The 24,299-nt window shown below is 40.9% G+C and overlaps 1 pseudogene; it reads left to right on the forward strand.

Annotated features, from left to right (window-relative positions):
* The first annotated feature begins 851 nt into the window (after positions 1 to 851).
* The window catches only part of LOC109696890 (olfactory receptor 5AR1-like), a 74,428-nt pseudogene continuing 50,980 nt past the window's right edge, over positions 852 to 24,299 (forward strand).

Here is a 24,299-nt window from a genome sequence, read left to right on the forward strand (position 1 = left end):
TGGGAGGGTAAGTGGAAGGGGGGAGAAGAAGGAGGAGTGGAGGAAGGGGTGGAAGGAGAGGTAGGGGAAGTGGTGAAAGGAGCAGCGGGAGGAGAGGCAGAAGGAGTGATTAGGGAAGCACTGGGGGCCAGCTGCTGAACAGTGGAGGCTCATTAGCAGGATCGAAGAAGGGAAAGCATCAGGGTCAGGGAGGGTAATTGGGGTTTTTGAAGCCAGAAGGACCTGGGCAGGGGAGCAAGAGGTGCAGAGAGAAGGCTTAGAGTGGAGATAAGAGAAGGCTTGGACATAGGGAAACTCCTTCCACCTTCCAGTGTGTTCACAGAAGTTATAGAGATCCCTGAAACTGTTAGGGTCAAGTGTGCCATCTAGTGGTCATTTAGAGTCATTGTCCAATTGGTATTGTGGCTAAGCCTGATGGGAAAGAAAAATGAATTTTTTTTGCCTTTAGGTCAGGCGAGAGCCGTAGGGGCTTGAGGTTGGCCAATAGACAGCCCAGAGGGGTGTCTGAGGGAGTTTTGGAAGGTCCAGCCCCCTTGATGAGACCTGGTCCGAGGAAGAATATGGTGAGCATCCCCAAGATATTGCTTTCCTGGATGAAACAGAGAAGTGGAGGACCTCAAGGGAATGTCTTCACTGAGAGAGTTGCCCATGCCTCAGGAACCTAGTTCCTGAGCTGAGTGAGTCAGGACCTAGTACTAGGATTTTCCCAATTGTGAGAGAGAGAGAACCATGACTCATGGTGCAGCAGCATGAGGGAACTCACCAAGGAAGGACCAAGGAAATTAACCAGTGGTGAGCAAGTAATGGGAGCGCTCTGGCCTTGAGGAGGTGCCCTGTGAGCAAGAGTGGCAATGGCAGCACTAGTCTGGGATCAGGGGTCCCAACAAAGCAGCTCAGATCCCAGTAAGTTTATCCAGGCTTAAGGAAGGCAGCTCCCACCTACGTGTCTTTGGCAGGCCAATATAACCCCTCGGCCAGGCACCCCTATACAGGGGATGTCTGCCTTGTGGCCAAAGTAGGCTTGGTAGCGCAGCATATATCAGGAGGGCCTGAAATCACTGACTGGGAGAGCAAGATTGATGCCAGAAGCTCACCTGTTCCTGGCCCATGCACCAAATGTTAGGAAAATGCTGCACACTGCACACAAACAAAGGAGGCTCACAAAAGTTATCTCATGTCCAAAAGTTTAATAAGCAGGCTGGCTGGCCAAGAGAAAATGGTGCAGCAGCTTCTCTCAGTGGGTCTGGCCTTAAGTAGCATTTGGGAGAAAGCAAGGGCTAGGGATGAACAAAGAGAGGTGGCAGGAGATAAGGGACAGTGAGGCCTTGTTCTGCAAGGGATGAGACCAGCTGCTGAAGCACGGTCTAGGGGCAGGCAAAGGAAGGTGGTGGGAGATAAGGAACAGTGGGCTTTGTTTTGCAAGGGATAAGACCAGCTGCTGAAGTAAGGTCTAGAGGTGGGCAAAGGAAGGTGGTGGGAGATAAAGGAACAGGGGGCTTTGTTCTGCAAGGGGTGAAACCAGCAGCAGCTTTGGCTCCAGAAAGGGCAGTTCTTATCATATCTGATCAAAAGGGCAATTATATAACTCCAGCCTCCTCTAGTCATCCTGTCTCACATTAGGAAGAAAATAAAGACTAAGAGACAATTTTGGAAGTTACATCTCAGGGATTCTTGCTCAGAAAAATAAAATAAACAAAGAGATTCAATGAGAAGATGGTAGAATTCTTCCCCTCCCTCACACCATGACAAGGATCCAGTATAATAAAATTGCCTTAAAATATTGTTATGACATAGATTCTAATTCAGAAGCCATTTCTAGAGAAACCCAAAGACAAAAACATGAACACTGAAAGAAGTTGAAGGCTATGACACAACAGCCACAGAAAACACTAAGCAGCCTAACTCCTAGCCAGATAAACAAAATATCAAGCTAAAGTCCTGTTTACCTGCATTTCTATTACCAATATTTCACATCTGGCTTTCAACAACAAAATTACCAGTCATGCTAGAAGTCTGAAGAGATAATGTAAACATTAGGATCAAATTCATATGACACAGATTTTGGTTTTATTTTAGTGGGGATTTATTTTTCTAATTATTAGCATATATTAATTGTACAAAGGGCTTTTATTGTGAAATTTCCATACATACATAGTGTAAGGTACTGCTGAATAAAGACCATGCCATGTGTGGAAAGAAAAGATTTATTGGAACCAGACTGGAGGGCCATCACTCTCAGGTTCAGAGTGAAGCAGCTTGGCTGAATTGGGTAGTGGGCTTTATAGGAGAAGTCAAGCCATAGGGCAGGGAGAGAGTCTCTGGTCTCTGATTATCTGTGATCACCAGATGGAACAGGTCGACCTGCCTGGCTAGTTGAGTAACTGGAAGTTCCTGAGGTGTTTTGCAAGCCGAGAAACAATCAGAGAAACAAGCAGGGGAGTTTGGCAAGCAGTCATAAATCAGGGGGTCTGGCTTCAGTGCTAGCCTTGGGACATTCTGCCTGCCCCAAGAATGCCAGGGACCTGACATTCCAGCCTCTGTTGGTATTATGGGTGCCAATCGATCTAGCTGCTTTGTGCTGAGTGGGGGCATCATTAAGGGGGAGGTTCAGCTGGAATTTGAAAACTTGTGAGGTCCCCAGGAATGGAGGCTTATGGTCTTTCCCAGGCTTCATCTGCGGACAAGACCAATTGTTGAGAGAAGGTTGTAGTAGCATCTAGAGGGAAGTCTGTCTGCTGAGTTCCCTGAATGATCCTGGAGGCATCTTGGGTTAAAGAGCATTTTTTTTTTTTTTTTGGTTTATGAGTTTGTATTTCCATAGCATCATTACATGTGCAGCTGTCTTTCTTTCTATAGTAGCCTCTATAATGGACTTAATAGATTGTATAACCAAGGGAAGGAAGCAGGGAAGTAGTATGCATGCTCCCAGAATTAGGCCCACTGCCCCCACCAGTGTTTTAAATCCACCTATGGAAGAAAACCATCCTCCAAACAAGTTATTAGGATCCCATCCTTTCTAAGTCTGGATGGGGACATGGGCAAGCTCTGTCATTCCCTCAGTGATCTCCTCTATGGCTTTTCCTTCATCATCAATCTGCAGGCAGCAGTTGCTCAGGTTAAAATTTCCACAAACTCCTCCCTCAGAGGCTAGCAAATAGAACAAAGCCAAGTGGTTTTGATAGATATCATTGTGCATCTTAATGCCTTGTTTTGCCAGCAAATTGAGGGCTCTTGCAGTCTCATTAGTAATAATTTTAACAACAGCCTGCAGTCTGATGATGCAGTTTATCATATACATAGGGTCTTGCAGTAGCCCCAAGACCCGTTCTCTGCCCAGATAGCAGGACCATAGTACTGGATGATTTGCTCAGGAGGCCATTCATCATCCTTCCAAGTGCCTATTTGTAAGATTCCCTGTTTTTTTCTATTCAGTCTTTATTCATATATGGGGACTCCCAGATTTTCACCTTGTTCAAGGGGGAACAAGAAGAAGGGTGGCCTGATGGAGCCCAGCACACAAGACCAAAACCAGTTTCCAGGCAACATTGTATAGACTTGCCTTCCACAGATTGAATATAGCCCCCTGGGAGCCTGCCAGTTTATATCTGAAGTAAGATTGTCCCATGCTGTTTTGAGATTAGAAAAGTTGGCCAGCGGGTGAGGCTGGGGTTCCATATGGTTTGGAGTACCCCACCACTAAGTCTCTTTGGCTGTGTCATTGTAAAATTTTTTCCTAGACAAGTTAGGTTCCCCACTAGGGTGGAGAATTGTTTTCCATGGCAGGAGATACAGTAATTCCCAATAATGGGAGTTTTAAGGAGCCAGATGCCTGTCCTGTGTTGTGGGAAGGCACTTTCATTGAAAGGCACTCATAGATCTAACTCCCTTGCCTCCCAGGGCCAGTGGTCTCACATGTTGGTTCCCCCGCACACATAGCATGAAGTGACATTTAGTGTCTGGGCTGTAGATTTGGCCAGTTTGAGGAACAAGTTTTTAGTTGTAACAGAAATGGGGAATTTATCTGGCATTTCCTCATAAAAGGAGTGGAAGACCTGGTATGAGGAACTCTCATGGGTAACAGTTGTTAACTTCAGGTATAACAGAGTCCTGGGGTCAAAGCCTTGGCCATCTATCCTTATACTAATTATCTGTCCCTGTGTCCAATCAGATGGCTTAAATACAGTGACATTTACAGGGTTACAGTTGCCTTGACTGCAGCTAGGGGTAGTAGTGCCTTTTGAAGGAGGGCTAAGTGTGCAGCCCCATGCCATGTGGCCCATGAAACACAACTCCAGTAAGGGCAAAAATGATAACCCTCATTATTACACGGCCAGGAGTTATCTCCCCAGCACATATAGTTTTCATTTGATGTACAGGTCCTTTCCCAACCCAGGCCCCCACAAGCCACAGCCTATACCTCCAGATAGTTTGTCTATGGCTGCACATGCATCAAACAATAATGATGCTAGTTTTTCAGGATCGAACATCTGGTTGCGAGTAACGATGTTCCCAGCAAGGTAGCCACTCCTAAGTTCTAACCACTGCTCCACAGGGTGATAAGTGGGGTTGAAGCAGGTAAATTGATTATCACATTTGATAGATGGTGTGATTATGAGTGCATGATCTGATAACAGAGCCTGCACAGGAATAGTAAATGTGGAACAGTAAAGTCTTAGTAACAATACTTCTTGCCCATGCAATGCACATGCATGGTCACCAGGGGAGGATTTCGGAGCTGCAAAAGGAAAGCAGATCGAGAGCCAGATGAGGACTAAGAACTTATGCAGGAGTGGAAGAGGGAGAGAGTTTGCAGGAGAGGTGTAGCCACATGGGGCCCAGTGGTACACAAGAGTACTCATCCTTTGCTGTAGTGGAAGAGTCTGAGGTTGGTGAGCAATGTTTTATCCTTGAAAGGTGCTGCCATTGGGGAGTCCTATTGAGCTTTGACAGTGGTGGGCATTGTGAGGATAACCAGATGAGTGCTGGTCCACTGAGGTCCAAATGGAGAAGGTTGAAGGTCCTTGAGGAGAACAAAATCCCCTGGTTTAACAGAAATTGTTACAGGGCCCTCTGAGGGGTAGGGCAGGATCTGGTCTGCCTGCTGTCTGAGAAGTTCCTAGAGGAGGTTAAGATAAGGTGGATAGTCAGCCAGAGGAGCAGAGTCTGTTGGAGGTAAGTTTCCTAAGAGAAATGGAACAAACAAGACCCAAATAGGAATATTAGAAGGAGCATAAAAAGGTGTCTGCTAAAGGCTGCATATCTAGGGATCCAGATCCTGTAAAATCTTGTAAATCCCAAGAAAGCTCTAAGCTGCTTTATGGTATGGTGGAGTGGGAAACGGAAGATTGGGTTGACTCATTCATGATTTAGGGAGTGAGTCTGTCCCTTTAAGACTGCACCTAGGTAGGTGACCTGAGGGAGACATAATGGAGCCTTGTCCTTAGAGACTTTATATTCCTGGAGGCCAGAAAGTTGTTTTTTTTTTTAAAGGACTCAGTCACCCTGCAGATGAGGGGGACTGTGGCTCTGCACTGAAGTAAGTCATATTGAAGAAGGGTGGCCTCTGGGTAGTGCCAATCTAATAAGTCTCTAGTTAGGGCCTATCCACAAAGATGAGGGCTGTCTTTAAATTCTTGTGGCAAGACTGACCAGGTTAGTTGCTATGAAGGATTTGTGGGATCTTTAAAGGCAAACAGAAGCTGATTGTCAGGATTCAGATTAAATGTAGCACTTTTGGATAAAAGAGAGATTTAGCTCATTATTTTACATAAACTGACACTTTTAACTCTGTAAATGTTTGTACCATATTTAGATAAAGTATAGACACAGAACACAGTTATAAGGTGGTCATTTAAGAGACCTTTGCATGAGCAAATACGTAAATGAACTCTGATTTAGTAGTACTTAAAGCTTGACAAGATCAACAGAAAACACAAGTAATTACTTTGACAAAATCTTTCCCTATAACAGTTTTCTGTAGATGTTACTCAGAACAGAACAATATTAAGGTAAACGTGTCATTTTGTAGACATAGAGAATATGATTTTAGTTTGACATGAACTTAAAAAAATCATTTAGGCAACTCTTAGATTATAGTCAACTTTAACTTTATCATACACTGAAGCTTTTATTATACACTTTTAAAACTTACTCAGACTTTCATACAACATACTAAACCCTTTGATGGTTTGTCCTTATCTCTCCTATTTGAAACAATCTTTAGGACAAACTCTTCTTTACAAGATCCTTTCTCATCCAAAAAACCATTCCTTTTTCCTTTAACTTCTCAAAAATACATTCAATACCTATCTATATCCTTTCCAGTTGTTTACTTTGTAACTTGTATTTTAAAAATTAACTTTTATAAGAATTTTTAAATTTTAAATAAAATTGTCTTTCCTTTTTGGCTGGTGGATGAGACCATCCACCCCCACCACAAAGATCTGTGAAGGATAAAGCTTACCTGAGAAGTCAGGTAGCACCAAGTAGGTGATTGAGGCCCACCTGCTACTTGGACGGTTACCCTGGGCTCCTCCAAGGTGATCTTGAAGGGGGCTGAAGTCCCAGGGCCACATCAGTCTTCTGCCGCCAGGCCCAATATGTCCATGAGGCCATCACTCTGTTGAAAGTGGGAGTGGGAGACTGACCTAACTTGCAGAGGCAAAGAGGAGAAGTCGTCCTTCCAGTGTTCACTCTGGCTACATTGTGGAGAGGGTCCTGGTGGCGGGCGAGGTGAAGGGCAGGTTTTTTTGCCCAATGTCCAGGCCTCTGGAGGTGTGCTTTGTTGTCTGGTCCATCTAGAAGTTGGAGGTGGTAGCCTCAGGGCAGCTGTCAAGAGCTGGGCCTTTTACTTGTCTCAAGTCCGGTTGCCGTTTGGTCAAAGTAAGCTGGAAGGGCTGTTGAGCTCTCACCCTAGGCAGAGGAAAGGAAAACAGGGAGAGAAGCAAGAGAGAGAGAGAGTGAGAGAGTAAAGGGAGGGGGAAGTGTCACCTGAACGGATTCCCAAGGGCAGGCATCCCCAGCCTGGGTTGCCATCTGACAGAAAATGCCCAACAGGTTAGCCAGGCATCCCTGTGCTAAGTGGAGGGGCACCCCAAGCAGGGGTAGGAGGTGTGCCTGGCACAGTGCCTGCGACTTCTGAAAGCAGAGAGAAAGAGAGCAGGCAGCCCCGAGGAGGGTGACACTTACCAAGTCTGAGGAGAGGAGCAGGTCAGGTGGAGAGCAGTGGAAGAGAAAGGCTAATGATGGATGGGAAAGCCGACAAGGCAGTAAGGCCGAAATCCACAGTACGGAGGCACATGGGGTCAATTCAGCAGTCTGGGTTCAGGAGAGGGCAGGACACAAAGGCCAAGGGACCAGCTCTGGGCCCAAGTGTCTGTTAACCTCTTCTGGGTTTTAGCACCAGATGTAAGGTACTGCTGAATTAAGACCATGCCACCTGTGGAAAGGAAAGGTTTATTGGTCCAGACCGCAGGGCCGTCACTCTCGGGTTCAGAGTGAAGTGGCTTGGCTGAACTGGGTAGTGGGCTTTATAGGAGGGGCCAAGCCATGGGGCAGGGAGAGAGTCTCTGGTCTCTGATTATCTGTGATCACCAGATGGAACAGGTCGACATGCCTGGCTAGTTGAGTAACTGGAAGTTCCTGAGTTGCTTTGCAAGCTGAGAAACAATCAGAGAAATAAGCAGAGGAGTTTGGCAAGTGGTCATAAATCAGGGGGTCTGGTTTCAGTGCTAGCCTCGGGACGTTCCGCCTGCCCCAAGAATGCCAGGGACCTAACACATAGTATGTGGAAACTAAAGTAACTGGGAATTTAAAATAACTATGATTAATATGCTAAGGGCTCTAATGAAAAGTGGGCAACAAGTGATAGAAACTAAAAAAGAATCAAAAGGAAATGCCATAAATAAAAAAACATGTAAAATGTCTCTAATCCCAGCACTTGGGAGGCTGAGGCAGGGAGAATCATGAGTTCAAGTTCAGCCTGAACTATATTGCAAGACCCTGTATCAAATAAACAAACAAACAACAAATAAGAAAGTATGTAACATAAATGAAGACTTTCTTGATGAGGTGGTAGACTGAACATGGCTGAAGAAAGAATCAGTGGTCTTGAAGATAGGTTAATAGACATTTCCTAAACAGATAAATACAATAAGTAGGATGAAAAATCACAACAGAATATCTAAGAACTGTGAACAATTTCAAAGAGTGTAACAAGCACACTTGGAATACCACAAGGACAAGAGAAAATGACAGAAGATCAACTGGGAATTAAAATGGCCAAGAATTTCCGACATGATGATAGACAGATAAACTTCAGATGCAATAAATTTAGAGAACATGGCCATGGGTGTAGTTCCCATGATAGAGTGATAGAGTGCTTGCCTATTCTACTTAAGGTGCTTGGTTTGATCTCCAGCACTGAAAAAAATAGTTTGATCATGTTCAAACTTTAAAAAGCTAAACACAAGGAAAAAAACCTCTAAAAAAAAAAAAAAGCTGGGCCAAAAAAAAAAATCACAAATCTATAAGGAAAATTAATACCTCCTTTCATCAGAGAGCTGGTAAGCAAAAGAATGGAGTGAAATATTTTAATTTGGGGGGGATGTAGTGCTGGGATTTGAACTCAGGGCCTCAGGCTTGCTAGGCAGGCACTCTATCACTGAAGCCATATCTCAACCCCTTTTCTACATTAGTCATTTTTAGTTATTTTTCCAGACCAGGCCTCTGTTCTCCCCCTTCAGTATCTGACTCTGGAATAGCTGGGCTTGCAGATGTGGATCACTATGCCCAGCCACTTATACTATTGAAGAAAACACCCCCACCAACTTAGAATTCTATATCCAGCAAAACTGCTTTTGAAAGTGGAGAACTAAAGACTCTGTCTCTATCAAACAAAAAATGAGAGCATTCATCAGCAGTAGATCAACCCTGCAAGAAACAGTAAAGGACTTCTTAATGAAGCAGGAAAATAATATAGATCAGAAATTTGGCTCTACATAAAGAACAGTATCAATGAAGGAATAAATGAAGGCAAAATAAAATGGCTTTCTTATTCTTAATCTTTGTTGAAAAGTAACAATGCATTGGGTGATTATGTTTTTTGTTTAACTTTTTAAAAAAAAACATTTTTGGTGGGACTGGGCTTTCAGCTTGCAAAGCAGGTGCTCTACCACTTGAACCACACCTCCAATCCAGTTAAATGAATGACTACAGTGTCATAAGAGTTGGGAGGGAAGAAGTGAGAATGCTTTACTGTATGGTACCTGTACTACACATGAATAGGTGGTATGTGAATCATAAATGTATATTGTAAACTATAGGGCAACCACTGAGAAAAAAAAATTTAAGGGAGTATATACTAATTGAGAAGATAAAATTGAATCATATAAAACCAGAAGGCACAAAAAAGACTAAAAAAAAAAAGTGCAATGCATACAAAACTAAATGCACTATTTTAAGATGATTATCACAGTGGATAAAAAATAAACATTTAGCCTGCTGTATCTGAATACAAATGTCATTCTCAGACTGCTTTGGGATAAATTACCATAGCTCTTTGTTATTTGGTTTCTTGTTATTTTTTTAAAAAGAGCTGATTAATTTCCTTCCTCTCTGGTATTGCTGATAACTAAAGCTAAAGTAGAGGGCTTTTGACAGAATGGCAGCAGGCTGAGTGTAAGGGAATAAAGGTGGGCCAGGAGATGGATGAAACTATAGTAAAGTAACTTCACCTTCTGAACCCAAATGCTTTCTAAGGACCTGAGCTCATTTAATTATTCTTCTGTCGTCCTTAGGAATCAGGGATTAACTATTCCATCATTTTACAATTTGTGAAAATTGTTCAAATAAGTGCCTTCGGTAGACAGGAAGCCCAACCCTCTCTCATATGGCCCACCACTTATTCCATGGGATTTCCTCTGCTTTGCATCCCTGAAAACACATTCCCTGGTCCTCAGGCTGTAACATTGTAGTTCTGATGGAAATGGGAATCATTCTCTAGAGCCGTGAACTTCACATTTTTCTTTGGCTTTAAAATATCAAGCATGTAGATAAGGATCCAGCAAGTCACTGAAAAGACATGGCACTTACAGGAATCTCCAGCAATTCTGTCTTTTCCTCTTTCTTTCTTGGTCCTGCTTAGAGTTGTCTTGTTGGCAGGCAGCCGCCTGTGAAATGTGCACATTTCAAAGCAAATGGCTCCAGGAGCTCATAATTGCTGCCAAACGTGTGTGGATTTTAATAGCCCATTTTCATTAGCCTTGTGTGAAATCACCTGTCTCTGTGTTGTTACCCAACTTAATTGTCAATTATGGTGATTAAGCTTGGCTTTCACTACTACCATCACTGGCAATCATTAGTGTTATCTCTGAGGCTGAACTAAGGAAAAAAAAGTCATTGTGCAGGTGGAAGTATTTTGATATCAATGAATGAAGTAGCATTTCTCTTTGGGCTGAACCAATCTTGAGTCTAGCTGTCATTTCCAATCTCCCTTTTTAGATATCCTAGGACAAATCACCTCTTCTTTGTCACTTGGTTTCTGTCATCAGAGGGGTTCATGGTACCATCCCCTTCCAGTTCTCCAGAGTATGCATGGTAGCTAATAAGACAGCAGGTCAGATGATTAATATCTTTAAAGAGCTTTCAGCAATGTTGATGACCCTAAGTTTAATAAGAGGAAACCTAGGGGTAGCACAGAAAATGCTGCCAAGGGAAGACTTGAGATTTTGACTGTTGATTTTATTTTTGCTTTCATCAACCTTCTTAAGTTTAAGCCTTGGCTTCTATTATATAGACTCATTTAATTGTGTATCTTGACTAATATTTTGCTTTTCTGGAATTTGGAATGAGCAATAATGAAAATCAGGGACACCATCATGCTTCTTTCTTCTTTACAAATTTTAATTTAGTAAAAATTCCCAAATCCATTTCAGTTGTGCTTTTATGGGATTTCAGAACATGGCAAAATAATGAAAGACATTTTTTAAAATGATATATTTAGACATCATCTCTAGTATTTGAGTGCATGTGTGTCCCCAAGGTTTATGACACTCTTAAGACTTAATGATTTCCTTTATCTTTCCAAAACCCTTGGAGGAAACTAATAAGAGATTTTTTTTATTCCAATTTAATGGGAAAAGAAGAAATTAAGTCATGTAAGCTTAAGGGATATGGAGTGAATCAGTGACTGTTTGCTGCCTTCTGGGATAAGGGAAGAAAAGAGCTCTCTCTCAAACAGTCCTTAATAAAAAACTCCTAACTCCATAACCTTGCAAAGGTCCTCTGGCAAGTCTGGACTAAGACTGCAAGAGTTGTAAAGGGATCAGCTTCGGGGATAGTTTTCCTCCTCTTTCAACTTTCCCATTCATATTTAGTATTGTTTTCAGTGTTTTGTTTCTGTTTTTATTTTTAAAGGCCTGATTATACCAAAGGCTTATCTTCATCACATGTCTTCTGAGCCCTCTGTACACAAAATCACTGACAGAGCGTCCTTGTTAGCTTCCTGGTCATCTACCCATGCAGAGTAAAGGATGGATGTTTTTCTAACTTCCATAAATAGATGTTTCTCTTACACTAGACAAGTGATGTTATTTTTAATTTTTCCAAAAGGAGAATATAATTTAAAATATCACCTAGGAATAAAGGATAAGTACACATTACAGCCCAAATATTTTTCTCTTCTGTGAAGGTTTTGCCAACCATTCTTTTCTCACTTCCCTATAGCAAAATAAATTGTTCTCTTTTCTGCATTCCCACTGTTTTTTGTTCTTATGTGGGTTACTGGGTGACCACATTTTAATAGGTAGTTGTTGTGTAATCCCAAATTGTTGTCCTCAAATTTTGGACAAGAGAAATCATCTTTTTCAACTACTGTGCAAATAAGAAGAGGGTGATGAGAGAAAAAACACCCCAAATCAGTGAAGGATGAGCTTATAGGAGAGCTTATGACCTCATGAACTGATTCAAAGTAGAATGAGCTGCTCTAATAATATGGATGTGCCGAGCAGGCTAAGCAGTTCTCTACGGATAGCAACCTCCAAATTTACGGGACTTCCATGCAGGACTGCAAATGCTGTGCTTTGTAATAAAAGGGCCTCCAGAAGGCTGGCTGTGGTCTAATAATCCCCAAGTGTGTAGGTATCTCCCATTAGGGCACAGTCTATAGTATAATCATACTTTTCATAACAGCACAGTGGCTGGCACAGAGAAGATGGCAATAAAATAGGCTTAAATGATCACACTCCTCCCAGAAGACTCCATAAATCAGATTTGAAGTTATACTTGAGGAAGAAGCTATGTTAGGTATTTATTTTCTTCCTTTAAAGTTTGTACCACACTTTAACGTACATTCAAAGCAATGAAACAGGGCACAATGATGTCTCTTTTTTTTTTGGTGGTGATGGTGGTACTGGAGTTTGAACTCAGAGCCTCATGCTTACTAGGCAAGTGATCCACCACTTGAGCCTCACCTCCAGCCATTTTACCTTTAGTTTGCTTTTCAGATAGAATCTCTCATTGACTGCTCTGCTGACCTCTGACTGCCAACATCCTACCTTCACCTCCACATCTGGAGTAGCTAAGACCATAGTGTGTGCCAATGCACCCAGCCCTTAATAATGTCTTTTGACATCAGGGTCTCTGACCTATACATCTGTGTTTTCATAGAACCCATAACTCCCCTCAAGCAGCTAATAGGAAAAGAGATTGTCGTTCCACCCATTGCTTCTCCTTTGTGCTTATGGACCACCCTCTTTCTGGTTATTTATATTAAAGATGCCTTTGATATTTCAGCCCCCAGTATCAAAAACTCCCATAATTTCCCTGCAAAAGTTCCCTGATTCAGCCAGCTCTGTCAGTTGGGGTTTCTGAGGAAATGAACCAAAACCAGCAGTGGTTGCCATGGTGACTGGGGCTCTCTGGAGCGAAGGCAGGGGAGCATCCATTTGAAAGAAAGGGGGAGCAATATTCTAGTAGAATGGCCATCTGCTAAGAAGGAAGTGGCCCTGGAGAAGGAGTAGGGTTGAGGTGGGAGGAGCCTTAAGCAGTGTGGAGAAAAACTGGAACAGATACTATAAAGGAGATATCAGTGACTCAATGAGGGATAAGTAGTGACTGAGCAGTACAGCCTAGGAGAAATGGCATGCATCAGAATGGACTCTAAGAGCAGGGCTTTACGGTTTCTCACAGAAATTCTCAGCAGCCTGGAAATGGCATTAGGAAAAACAGACACAAGGACTTATCCAGGGCTTGGTATTGGTAAAGAAGATACACAAAATATGTGTAGATCAGACACACCTGTGAAATACAAACACACCTCACATTACTAAGAACTACATTCACAGAAGTTTTCACTTAAACAGCTTGCCACAGCTTGAACAGAAGTACATTTGTGTGAAACTGAAATATGACAGAAAGTGAAATGTTTTTTATTATTCTAGTTGGAACCCCTAAGCCATAGAGTTATTATAAGAGTAAGTTTTAAAATTTATTAGTAGGTGCAGGTGTCCTGCTACATAGTTTATGCTCAATCAATTCTTGTCTTGACATTTAAAAAAATATTTTCTCAGATTGTACTAATGTTCAGTCTTAAGCCATAGCTCAACTACATATTTCTTCGATGAGCTCACAGGTGATAAACACACCAAATGGACCTGTATGGTAACTTGGAAACAAGCTGTGTTTGCTTTGTGGTATAAAAACAGCTATGTTGACCTCCAGAAACATGTCAAAAGCTCTCTTGACCTTTTTCTCATCTGGATGATTTGGGATTAAGGAGAAGCCTCTCTCTAGGGAGGAGTCCACATTTAAATGGCCAAATTTGTTATCAGCAGAAACTCTTAAATAGGAGCCTCAGCATACATGGACTTGATATTTCCTCTTCTCCCCTTTTATTTCCTTCCCAGGCAGCCTGAGCCATGATTCTTTCCTTCCTCCCACAGGATGGCAGAGTCTAGTGCTCAGGAGGGAGAAGACCCAAAGCAGGCAGCAGAGGCCAAGGCCATGTAAGGAAACAGAGAAGAGATTTATCTTTTCCTTATTTCCCATTATAGCTGAAGGATCTGGGATGAGAATTTGAGTTTGTGAGAGGTACACAGAGGTGGTCTTAGTAGCCTGCTTTGCTTCTAGTACACTCAAGTGAACCTATCTCAGAGAAATAACTTCTCTGAGTGGTACAGACTAGGCCACTGGAATCTTCCATTGGGAACTAAGTTACAAATATTGTGCAGTGTTACTTTACCTTGCTTTGATTTACATTGTCCTTTGTCTATGGCCTTCAGAATCTCTTAATGGTGAGGTGACAGGTTCAGGGCTAAGGTTTAATCATGTCCAGAGCTCCTGAATTAAATACCATTTTAATTCCATGTCAGTGTTGCCCCTAATATATCTCCATTCTATTATGTGCAGTGCCTGGTCCATATCACTTAAATCTAAATTCCCTCATCAACAAATAAAGTTACGTAAATGTTAATTAACTTTAATCTCAGCTATAAAGGGGAGTTTGAACAATTCATTATTATATTTACTTTTTAATCATTTTTTAACCACTAGTCAGTCATTTGAAGGCCAGAATCATGCCTTGTTAATTTTTTGTCCTTCAAAGTATTAATATAGTATATTTTGCATAGAAGTTGCCTAATACCTATTTGTTACACCAAAAAAACAAATTCTCAAAATTAGAAGGGACCCAAGAAATCCCAGGATACTGCCCCATAGCCAAGAATGAATTTCCTCCCAAACCTTCAGGGCAAATGGGACTTATCCTCTCTGTGGAGGAGCCTGTGCCTCACATAAGCTCTGCCAATGCTGGAAAGTGCTTCTTCATACTAAGTTGGGATTTGCCCTGGTGATGTCTACCCAATGTGCTTTTGCTGCTCTCAAAGCCACATATAGTCCCTTTACCAGTCCATCCTACAGTCTTTCAAGTAGTTGAAGCAGCTTTCATGCTATCTGGGTTTAACATCCTTCATATTTTCATGTTTTTTCAGAGAAATATACTAAGATCTGTGCCTCTCCTCTGATGGTCTGGTTGGACATTTCTCATAAATTTTGGAGCCTGAAACAAACTCCGCACAACAGTAAGGCAAACCCAGCACAGAGTAGAGCTGGACAAGGCTTCTGCTCATGCATTCTATGCACTTAGCTTTCCTGGCAGTATATCCATGGGCTCCTATGTACCAGAAACCTCATGTCTCCTTATGTAAATTGCCATGATGTAAATGAAGTCTTACCCATCCCCGACTAAGGCGAGTTTTAGGAACAAGGTAAACGACTTTATGTTTATCCCTATTCAGTGATTACTCCCATTGATTAAGTCTTTTGAGATGCACCTTTAAATGCTGGTTCCATTAGGAATAAAGTTCCTTCCTTCAAGTGATATTGTGAGGATTACATGAACTAATGTGCATAAAGCACTTAAAATACCCTATACTGAGAAGGCCCTAAATAGTATTTATCTGACAGCCAACCTAATTATCAATTAAGACGTACTCTAAGTCTGCTACCACCTCTGGAATGCTGGGATTTTATTACTTTCTGGAATTTACAGGTAATTTGGAATTCTGAATTCTCAGTTTATTACTCAGCTTGATATTTATTGCATGTTTTTATACTTTGCCTCTAATCAAAAGAGTAAACATTACTTAGGTCAAAACTTATGTCCCTTATCCTCCCTTCACAACCATGTTAGCCAAGTGACATAAACAGTAAAATCATCAGGTGAATTCTGCCAACAGTAAGCCTTCTACAAAGGAAAGGTTTGCTGAGAAGATAACAGTCAGAGGCACTCATCTAGAATGGTTAAGAAGTGGCAAGTTCAATGTTGAGAGTGAGATTGGAAAGTATAAATAAAACATAATATCAAAAATATATGTTTTTGCATTTAATGCAAATTTGAGTTAACAAATGAAGTAACTTGATGTATGTAGGCATATAAAGCAAGTTAGATACAGTTATAAGGAATGACTTACCTGATTATATTATTAGGGCCCTGAAATCATCAACCCTATAATGCAAAATTTCTCAAGGTGTGGCTCAAGGCTTTATGCATCAGAATCACTTGGGGTGCTTGTTTAAGATAAAGATTCCTAGGTACTGCAGGTAGTCACTAGAGTTACTAGAAACTGAGCTTAGAGATCTGAATATTAGCAAGCTTTCCAGCTTTCTGATGTGCATGCACAAAAGGTTGAGAATGTCTGAAGCATAGCACAGCCTGGAAGGCAAAGAATAGTCCCTGCATGGAAGAAAGAGTGGAAACTTAACACTGACTCCAGACTGTGCATCCAGTTTAGGTTCTAAGTCACCCCCTTGGGAACTATGTACTTTCAAAGCAGAGTCTCTCCCTTGATTGTCTCATTCATTCTGGACTACAGTACAAACAATACAGAGAACCTAGGGTCTCCACAGCCATTAGGCTTTTGAAATGCCTCTGCAAGATAATCTATCTATGAGTTAGCTAAATCCTTAGAGGCCAGAGGGGTCTTTTTTTTTTTTTTTATCCAAAAAGCACTTGTGAGGATTACTTATCTTGAAAGTATTGTAATTAATTATCTGGATCACAATATGGAACAATGCTCCTGATCCACAGTAGTTCACTGCTAGCTGTCATCTTTGTACCATGACTCCACTTCTCTGACTGACTAGAACAGAGATGAGTACCTGCCCAAATTGTGACAACCAGATTTTCTCTCTTGGGGTTTGGAAATGTGTCTGAAAGTTAGCAAATGGGTTGAAAATAGAGCATGTAAAATTGGAATCTGTCCATTCTGTGGACAAAGAAGGAAAGCTAGTTGATAAAAAGCAAGTGGGAAGCAAGAGCAAAGATACAAGAAAGTTCTCTCTTTCAACTCTTTCCTCAGGCCCAACTACATTCTTGCCCTTAGGTTTCAAGAGGACCCACTGCATCCTTCTACAAAATGCTCTTTTTATATTATACTGGTTCAAGGAACTCTCTATTATTTCATCTAAACGGATACTGTCTCAGTGTCAAAAGTTTACCCATCTATCACAAGCACAGGTGTTTCTTTATCCTGCCTGACTGTGAAGACTAAATATAAAGTCTGCATTTCCTTCTCCTCTGACTCACCTGTTGTTTCTTTTATTTCTTTTCTTATAAACAGCGTAAAGGGAAAGAGAACAATTAGTCATCTTAGCTGTCACTCTTAGTAGTATGAACCTCTGTGACTATCTTTTTCAGAAACAAGTAATATTCTATTCTCCTCAGAAAAAGAATGGGAGCTATTCCTCTCAGAACAGCTTTTCCTCACCAGGAAGCCCTTAAGTGTGCATAAAATGACTTCTGAAAGCAGTTTCTCCCCAAAGTTATTAAGAAAAAAGTACTTCCAGTTAAAGGAAACATGTACCTTTTCATATAAGACAAACCTTTATAAGTGCAATAGGAAGTTTAGGAATGCATAACAACTCAATGACCCGTTTCACCACAGTCTCCTTGAGGAAAGTCAGCAAACATCCGTGTATTTTTGGTTTCTAATGTTATTTCCCCACCCAACTCGGAAACTACACCAGTGCTGAAGCTGTCAGCAAAACGCCTGGTGGACCACTGGATCAGCGAACCCTGTGTCCACCCTTGGGACACTGATCAGCCTCCTCTGCAACCAGCATCTCTCACGGGAGCAGAGTAGTGTTGTTGACAGCCACCTTCTTCCCAGCCTCCTGCATTCAGCATATTCCCCTTGGAGTCTGAAGGACACAGGACAGTCAGTGCAGGACTTGATCCCTAGATTTTCCAGAGTCACCTGTATCTGCCTTGTGGGTTCTTAAACTGATCCACTTAATTCCACAGGAAGTGAATTCCAGAAAGAAAATTTATTTATTAATTCAGTAAAGTTCCTATCTTCCAAATAGAGTCTGAAGTTTCAGGAAAAAGGTCATTCCTTTTCTAGTTACCTATGTTCATCACTAGATATCACTTGATATGATATTATTTGATACTAATAGCTAAATCTGTCTCTCTTTCTCTCTCTCTCTCTCGATGTAGGGTGAATACTTAGGAAAGAAGAAATAGCTATATTTACTGAGTTCTCTGTGTCCAAAACTCCATTCATCTCATGTAATCCCCTAATGCTCTTGTAGATTAAATACTATAATTATCTCAGTTACACAGATGAGGACGCTGTAATCTAAAAAGTTTATACCATGGCCAAGGTCAAGTAGTTTTCAGGACTGGGATATAGACCTAGGTTCAGAATCCTATTCTGTCTCCACTCAGCTCTTTCATAGGTATTGGCTGGAGTTATTACTCAAGAGGATGTAGCCAGAGGAAGTTGGCAAGAGTAGGGAGAGGCTGGTTCTAGCCCACAATATTCAGGCTCTTCCAAATGAAGAAGAGACTTCTTCTCCCTGGGAGAAGCTGAGAGTTCTGTCCTTTTATCTAAGGGTCAACAAGGCCAATAAAAGAAACCAGGAAGATAGGAGGGGCTTCCATGTTAGTCAGCTTTCCATTGCTAAATCAAAATACTGAGACAATTAAATTATAAAGAGAAAAAAGGTTATTTTGGCTTGTTGTTGGGGGTTCAGTCTAAGACCAGGTAGCCCTGTTGCTTTGGGCCTCAGACAAGGGTGGCACATCATGATGGGAACATGTAGCAGGGCAATCGCTCACCTCTTAAATAAGGAAGCAACTATGTTCCCACAATCCCCTTTAAGGCCATGCCCCATTGACCTAAGTAAGGATTTCCCTTTAGGCACCACCTCCCAAAGGTGTTGCCACTTCCCAGTAGTGCCATCCTGGGGATCAAGTCTTAAACCATGGACCTTTAGCAGGCATTCAACCTCCAAATTATAGCAGCTTCTTATCTACCCATAGTTTCTGTCACAGCTCTCCATTTTACTCACCCTTGGAGTGGTGGTGGTAAAAGCTTATTTGGTTAATTTCGTGGGTCTTGTTTTGTTTGGTTTTGGTTTTAGTTTTTGCAGAGACCTTATGCATGATGGCTCTTTGTACCTCATGATGTAAGACCTGCTTGTTGTTTTTTTTGGTAGTGTGATTGAGTCCAGGGCCTTGAACTTGCTAGGCAGGCACACTCTACCCTCTGCCCTTGAGCCACATCCCCCAGCCCAAGATTTTCTCTTGAATCCCCCTTTTCAAATAAGCAGTTCAAAGGAATATAATGATTATTTGAGTTCATAAATAAGTTAGTACTGGGAAAAAATATGACATATCCCAATCCTGAATCCTTCCAAAAATAGCCTTTCCTCTTACTTTGTAGATTGCTATTAGCCAGGTAAAAAGTGTGCTTCAACTGCACACTGCCACCAACAAGCACAGCCCCTGCCCATAATGCTGACTCACTGCATAATTCTGAAAGGAATCGATTGAGTTCTCCTGGGCCAATCTTTAATCAGTCCTCCTTCCTCTTCATCTATACATATTCATCACTTTTATCAGCAGATAATCCTTTCTGGAAAGGCAACTGCTTTCTAAATAAATTGTTATTCTTTAACAGTTGAATTCAACAGGCTGGGTTTTTTATTCACTTCAGTGAATTTGTTCTGACAAGGGTGCATGCCAGTCATTTGCTCTTTTCTTTCATGATTGTGTTTCATTATTAATCTATTCATTATGTTTATTGACTCTGCCCATTATTTGAGAGCTTCAATCATATTTACAAGTGCAATAAAAAGAGCCTGCCTCAGCCATTATAGCATACAGTCTAATAGGCACTCAAGACACAAAGTGATCCTTCTGTCTTCTACCTCTGACTAAAGTTGTGTTGGACCTGTTAAGAGTTTGACCAAACTGGCCAGCTAAAGCTGCATTATCCAGTCAAATAACCAGATAATGTAACCAAGCAATAGATTTGCTTTATTTTCTCCCTACCTAATTCAAATTCAAGGGTAAATTATTCTTTTAAAAATTATTGAGATATAATTCAGATACCCTGAATTTATTCTCTTAAAGTGTGTGATTCAGAGGCATATAAGACATTTATAAAGCTGTGTAAGCATCACCACTATATAATTTCAGAACACTTCATCACCCCAGCAAGGAATCCATACCCATTAGCAGTCAACTACCTTCCCTTCCTCCTCCCATCCCCTAGTAATGACTAATCTACCTTCCTTTTAAATTTAATTTTCTTTCTTGCTTTTTTTTTGAAACAAAATCTCACTATTTAGCACACACTAGAACTCATGATTCTCCTGTCTCAGCCTCTTGAGTCCTAGAATTTCAGGTGTGTGCCACCATGCCGGGCTTACTTTCTTTGTTTTGATTGACACATAATATTTGTAAGTATTTGTGTTAGTTGGATTTCCAACACTATAGAAATATCTGGGATAATCAACTTATGAGAATAAAAAATGTGTTTTGGCTTACTGTTTAGGAGTGTCCAGCCCATGACTGGTTGGCCCTATAGCTTTGGGACTGTGGTCAGACAGCACACTGGGGTGGAAGTGCATGAAGGAGCAAGGCTGCTCACTTCACGGCCAAGGTTAACAGACAGGAAAAAGAGAGAAAGGAAGGGGTTGGGGTTCTACTTTCCCAATGGCCTGAAGACCTTCTACCAGGGCCCACTTCATAATGATTCCACAACCTCTCAATAATGCCAACCTGGGGACTGAGGCTTTAATATGTGAACCTGTGGGAAATGTTCCATATTCAAACTATTGCAATATTTGTGATGTACAATGAGATATTTTAATTCAAATATAAATCAGGCAATCTCTCCACAAGGTATATAACCAGAGAAAAGAAGCTCAACAAGTGGAAAAAGCATCTGGACTCTTGTGCTTATTGCAACACTTATATTAAAAAAACCCAAAAACACAATTTTATCTTGTTAGCTTGTAACTTTTCCCACATTGCTTCCCTCTAACTTTAATCTATTTTATTTGTTTATTTACTTATGGTACCGGGGTTTTAATTCAGGGCCTCATGCTTGCTAGGAAGGCACTCTATCATTTGAGCTACTGCATCAGCACTGTTTTGTGTTGGGTATTTTTGAGATAGGGTCTCATGAACTATTTGCCCCAGGCTGGCCTTGAACCATGAGCCTCCTGATCTCTACCTCCTGAGTTGCTAAGATTATGGGCGTGAGCCACCAGCTCTAACTTTAATCTTTAAAAAGTAAACTTCAGGACTGGAAGTATGGCTCAATTGGTAGAGTGTCTGCTTTGCAAGTGCAGAGCCATGTGTTCAAACCATAATACTACCAAAAAAACAGTAAACTTCAACAGGAATGTTCCTTTTCAAGCCTGGCATGGTGGCTCAAACCTGTAATCCCAGTACTAGGGAGGCTGAGGTACAAGGATTTAGAGTTTGAGGACAGCCTGGGCTGCTAGTAGTAGTGAGGAAAAAGAAAATCATGGGCCCAATGAGATACCATGTTTAATCTACTAGAACAGCTATCATCGAAAAGATAGTAATGAGTTTGGTGAATGAAGATGTGGAGAAATCAGAACCTTATACATTACCAGCAGGAATGTAGAGTGGTGCTGTGCTTTGGAAAACAATTTGACAGCTCCTCAAAATGCTAGAGTTTTTACCCAGAAAATCCACTCCTAAGACTATCCCAGAAGAAATGAAACACATGCACACAAAAATTTATACTCTAGTATTCCTAACAGAAAACAATCCAAATGTCCATTAACTAATGTATGGATAAACAAAATGTTACATGTCCTCCTAAGGCCATAAAAATGACTCAAGTCCGTCTATGCCCATTTGGGAGGTGTAGATTGGGAGGATCGAGGTTCAAGACCAGCCCAAGCAAAAAATTCATGAGACTCCACTTTGCCCAATGTCTGGGAGCAGTGACTCATGTGTAGCACAAATAGAAGGATTGAGTCCCAGATCAGCCAGGGCATAAATTGAAACCCTATCTCAAAAATAGCCAAAGCAAAAAGGGATGTGGGCATGGCTCAAGTGCCTGGTAAGTGCAAGGCCTTGAGTTCAAACCCTAGTATCACCAAAAAGAAAAAAAAAGATGACTGAAGTCCTGATCCATGTCAAAATATACAAGAACCTTGAAAATGTTACATTAAGTAAAAGAAGCCAGCGTGAAAGGCCACATAATATATTATTCCATTTATATAAGAAATCCAGAACAAGGAACTTTATAGAGATAGAAAATAGATTAGTGACAAGACAACATGACTTTTGTGTATTTACTCTCAGTCCATATCCTGGCTATTATGATTAGTGCTATAATAATAAGATACATATTCTGTGCCACTTTTTTTTTCTCAGGATGCCATAGGCTTTTCTATGAAGACAGTTTATTTTTATAAAAATACTTTGAATTGGAAAGAAGCTTTCTTTTCGGTTTTTTGTTTTAGGCTAGCATATTTGTCTTTTTATTGTTCAGTTTTAAGATACATCCATTCTTTTAACAATTAATACATATTTTGACAAAATATTGACAAACACATATGTATATTTTTTTCTTCTTCCACCTATTGTCCTCTCTTATCTCCCCTTCCCCCTTCCCCTGGGTGTTATATATATTCTTATCAGATATATGATTTTAAAATATTTTCTCTAGTTCTCTGTGTTGTGTTCACTTCCTTGATGGTGATCTTTGAAACACAGAAGCTTTTTATTTTGAAAGAGTTTGATTTTTACATTTTTCTTTTATTGCTATGCTTTGTTTCTGGTGTTATATTTGAGAATCCATTGTATAATCCAATGTCATGAAGATTTATATCTATATTTTCTTCTAAGAGTTTAGAGCTCTTACTCTTATATCTGACTACCCATTTGGTCCAGCAACATTTGTTGAAAAGACTATTTCCCACTCTGCTATTGAATTGTGTTGCACCCTACTGAAAATCAGTTGACAGTAAATGTTAGGCTCTCAATTCTAAATGTCATTTATCCAAATGTCCTGCATACTGAAGCTCTGTAATATGTGTCTGTTTGTCTGTTTGTTTGTGACAGGTTCACTATGTAGCCCAGGCTGGTCTGGAACTCATGACCCTCTTGCCTTAGCCTCTCAAACACTGGATTATAAGCATCCGATATCTGGCTGTAATAAATTTTGAAATCAGGAAGTATGAGTATTCCACTTTGTTTTAGATAATTTTGAGTCCCTTGAATTTCTATATGAATTTTTGGATTAGCTTGTGAATTTCAGCAAAAAAAAGGAAATGGCTGGAATTTTCATAGAGGTTGTATGAATCTATAGATCATTTGGGGAATATTGCCATCTTAGAAATATCATTCCTTCTAACCTCTGAATATGCCTACTTTTTCTTTTTTTCAATCTCTTTTTAAATTTCATTCAGTAACATTCAAGAGTAAGCCAACAATTGTTCTTCACAGACAGACATTCTCTCTCCCTCCTCCCCGTGTGTTTGTGCGTGTGTGTCTCATTGTTTCTCATACCCCTATATTTTCATTTTCTCTCTTGAGCTCATTGTAGACCACCAGAAAAACCACATTTTTTCAATATTTGATGGAAGTTTTATTGTTGACAGCACATTCTGAAGAGTAAACACAATCCTGATATAGCCCCGCACTCGGCACTCCCACCAGAGACACAAACAATAATATTTCTGTGTTTTGTGTATCAGCTATACCTCACAACAGAAACAGCGGCCCTTTGAGGTGCAATATAGGCTCATAAAAACAGTTTTGTCACTGTTTCCAATGGGGCTTAGAAAGCAGATGTGCTGCCACTTTGCTCGCAGCTTCACCTGAATATAGAGTCTACTTACTCAGTCTTTTTATCTACAAAATTCTGTAAATGTAAAACACACACATACACACACACACAGGCTAAGCCCTGTTGGGAAAAAAACAGGTGTTTACAGAAGCAGAATCCGTGCCATGCAGAAGGTAGCAGTCTGTTTAGAATGATTCCCAGACACTGTGGATTGGTTTAGTAGTAGTGTAGTAGAGCCCACAGTGACAATGCCAAATGAGACTTGAAATGAGAAGGACAAGGAAGGGATTGCACAGTCAAATTCTTGAGTTGGCACTTGCCTAACACACACTTTCCATCATATGCAATATCCATAAATATCCATTTGAAATTAAGAAAGGTATTTTTGACACCCTGAAATGTATCCCGTACAATCTTCTTATGGATTGGTCCTTCCTTAGTGGGTCTTCATGGTCACTATTTTTTAATTGCTTATACATTTATTCATGTGCGTATACATTGTTTGGGCCGTATCTCCCCTCTGCCCCCTGCCCCCTCCCCCTTCCGCTCCAGCCCCCTCGCTTCCATGCCCTCTTCCCCAATTTGGTTGAAGAGAAAACATAAGAAAGACATAGCATTTTTGCTAGCTTGAGATAAAGATAGCTACACAGAGAGATTCCTACCATTGCTTCCATA

Source organism: Castor canadensis, chromosome 12 (assembly GCF_047511655.1).
Source record: "Castor canadensis chromosome 12, mCasCan1.hap1v2, whole genome shotgun sequence".
Classification (NCBI taxonomy): Eukaryota; Metazoa; Chordata; class Mammalia; order Rodentia; family Castoridae; genus Castor; species Castor canadensis.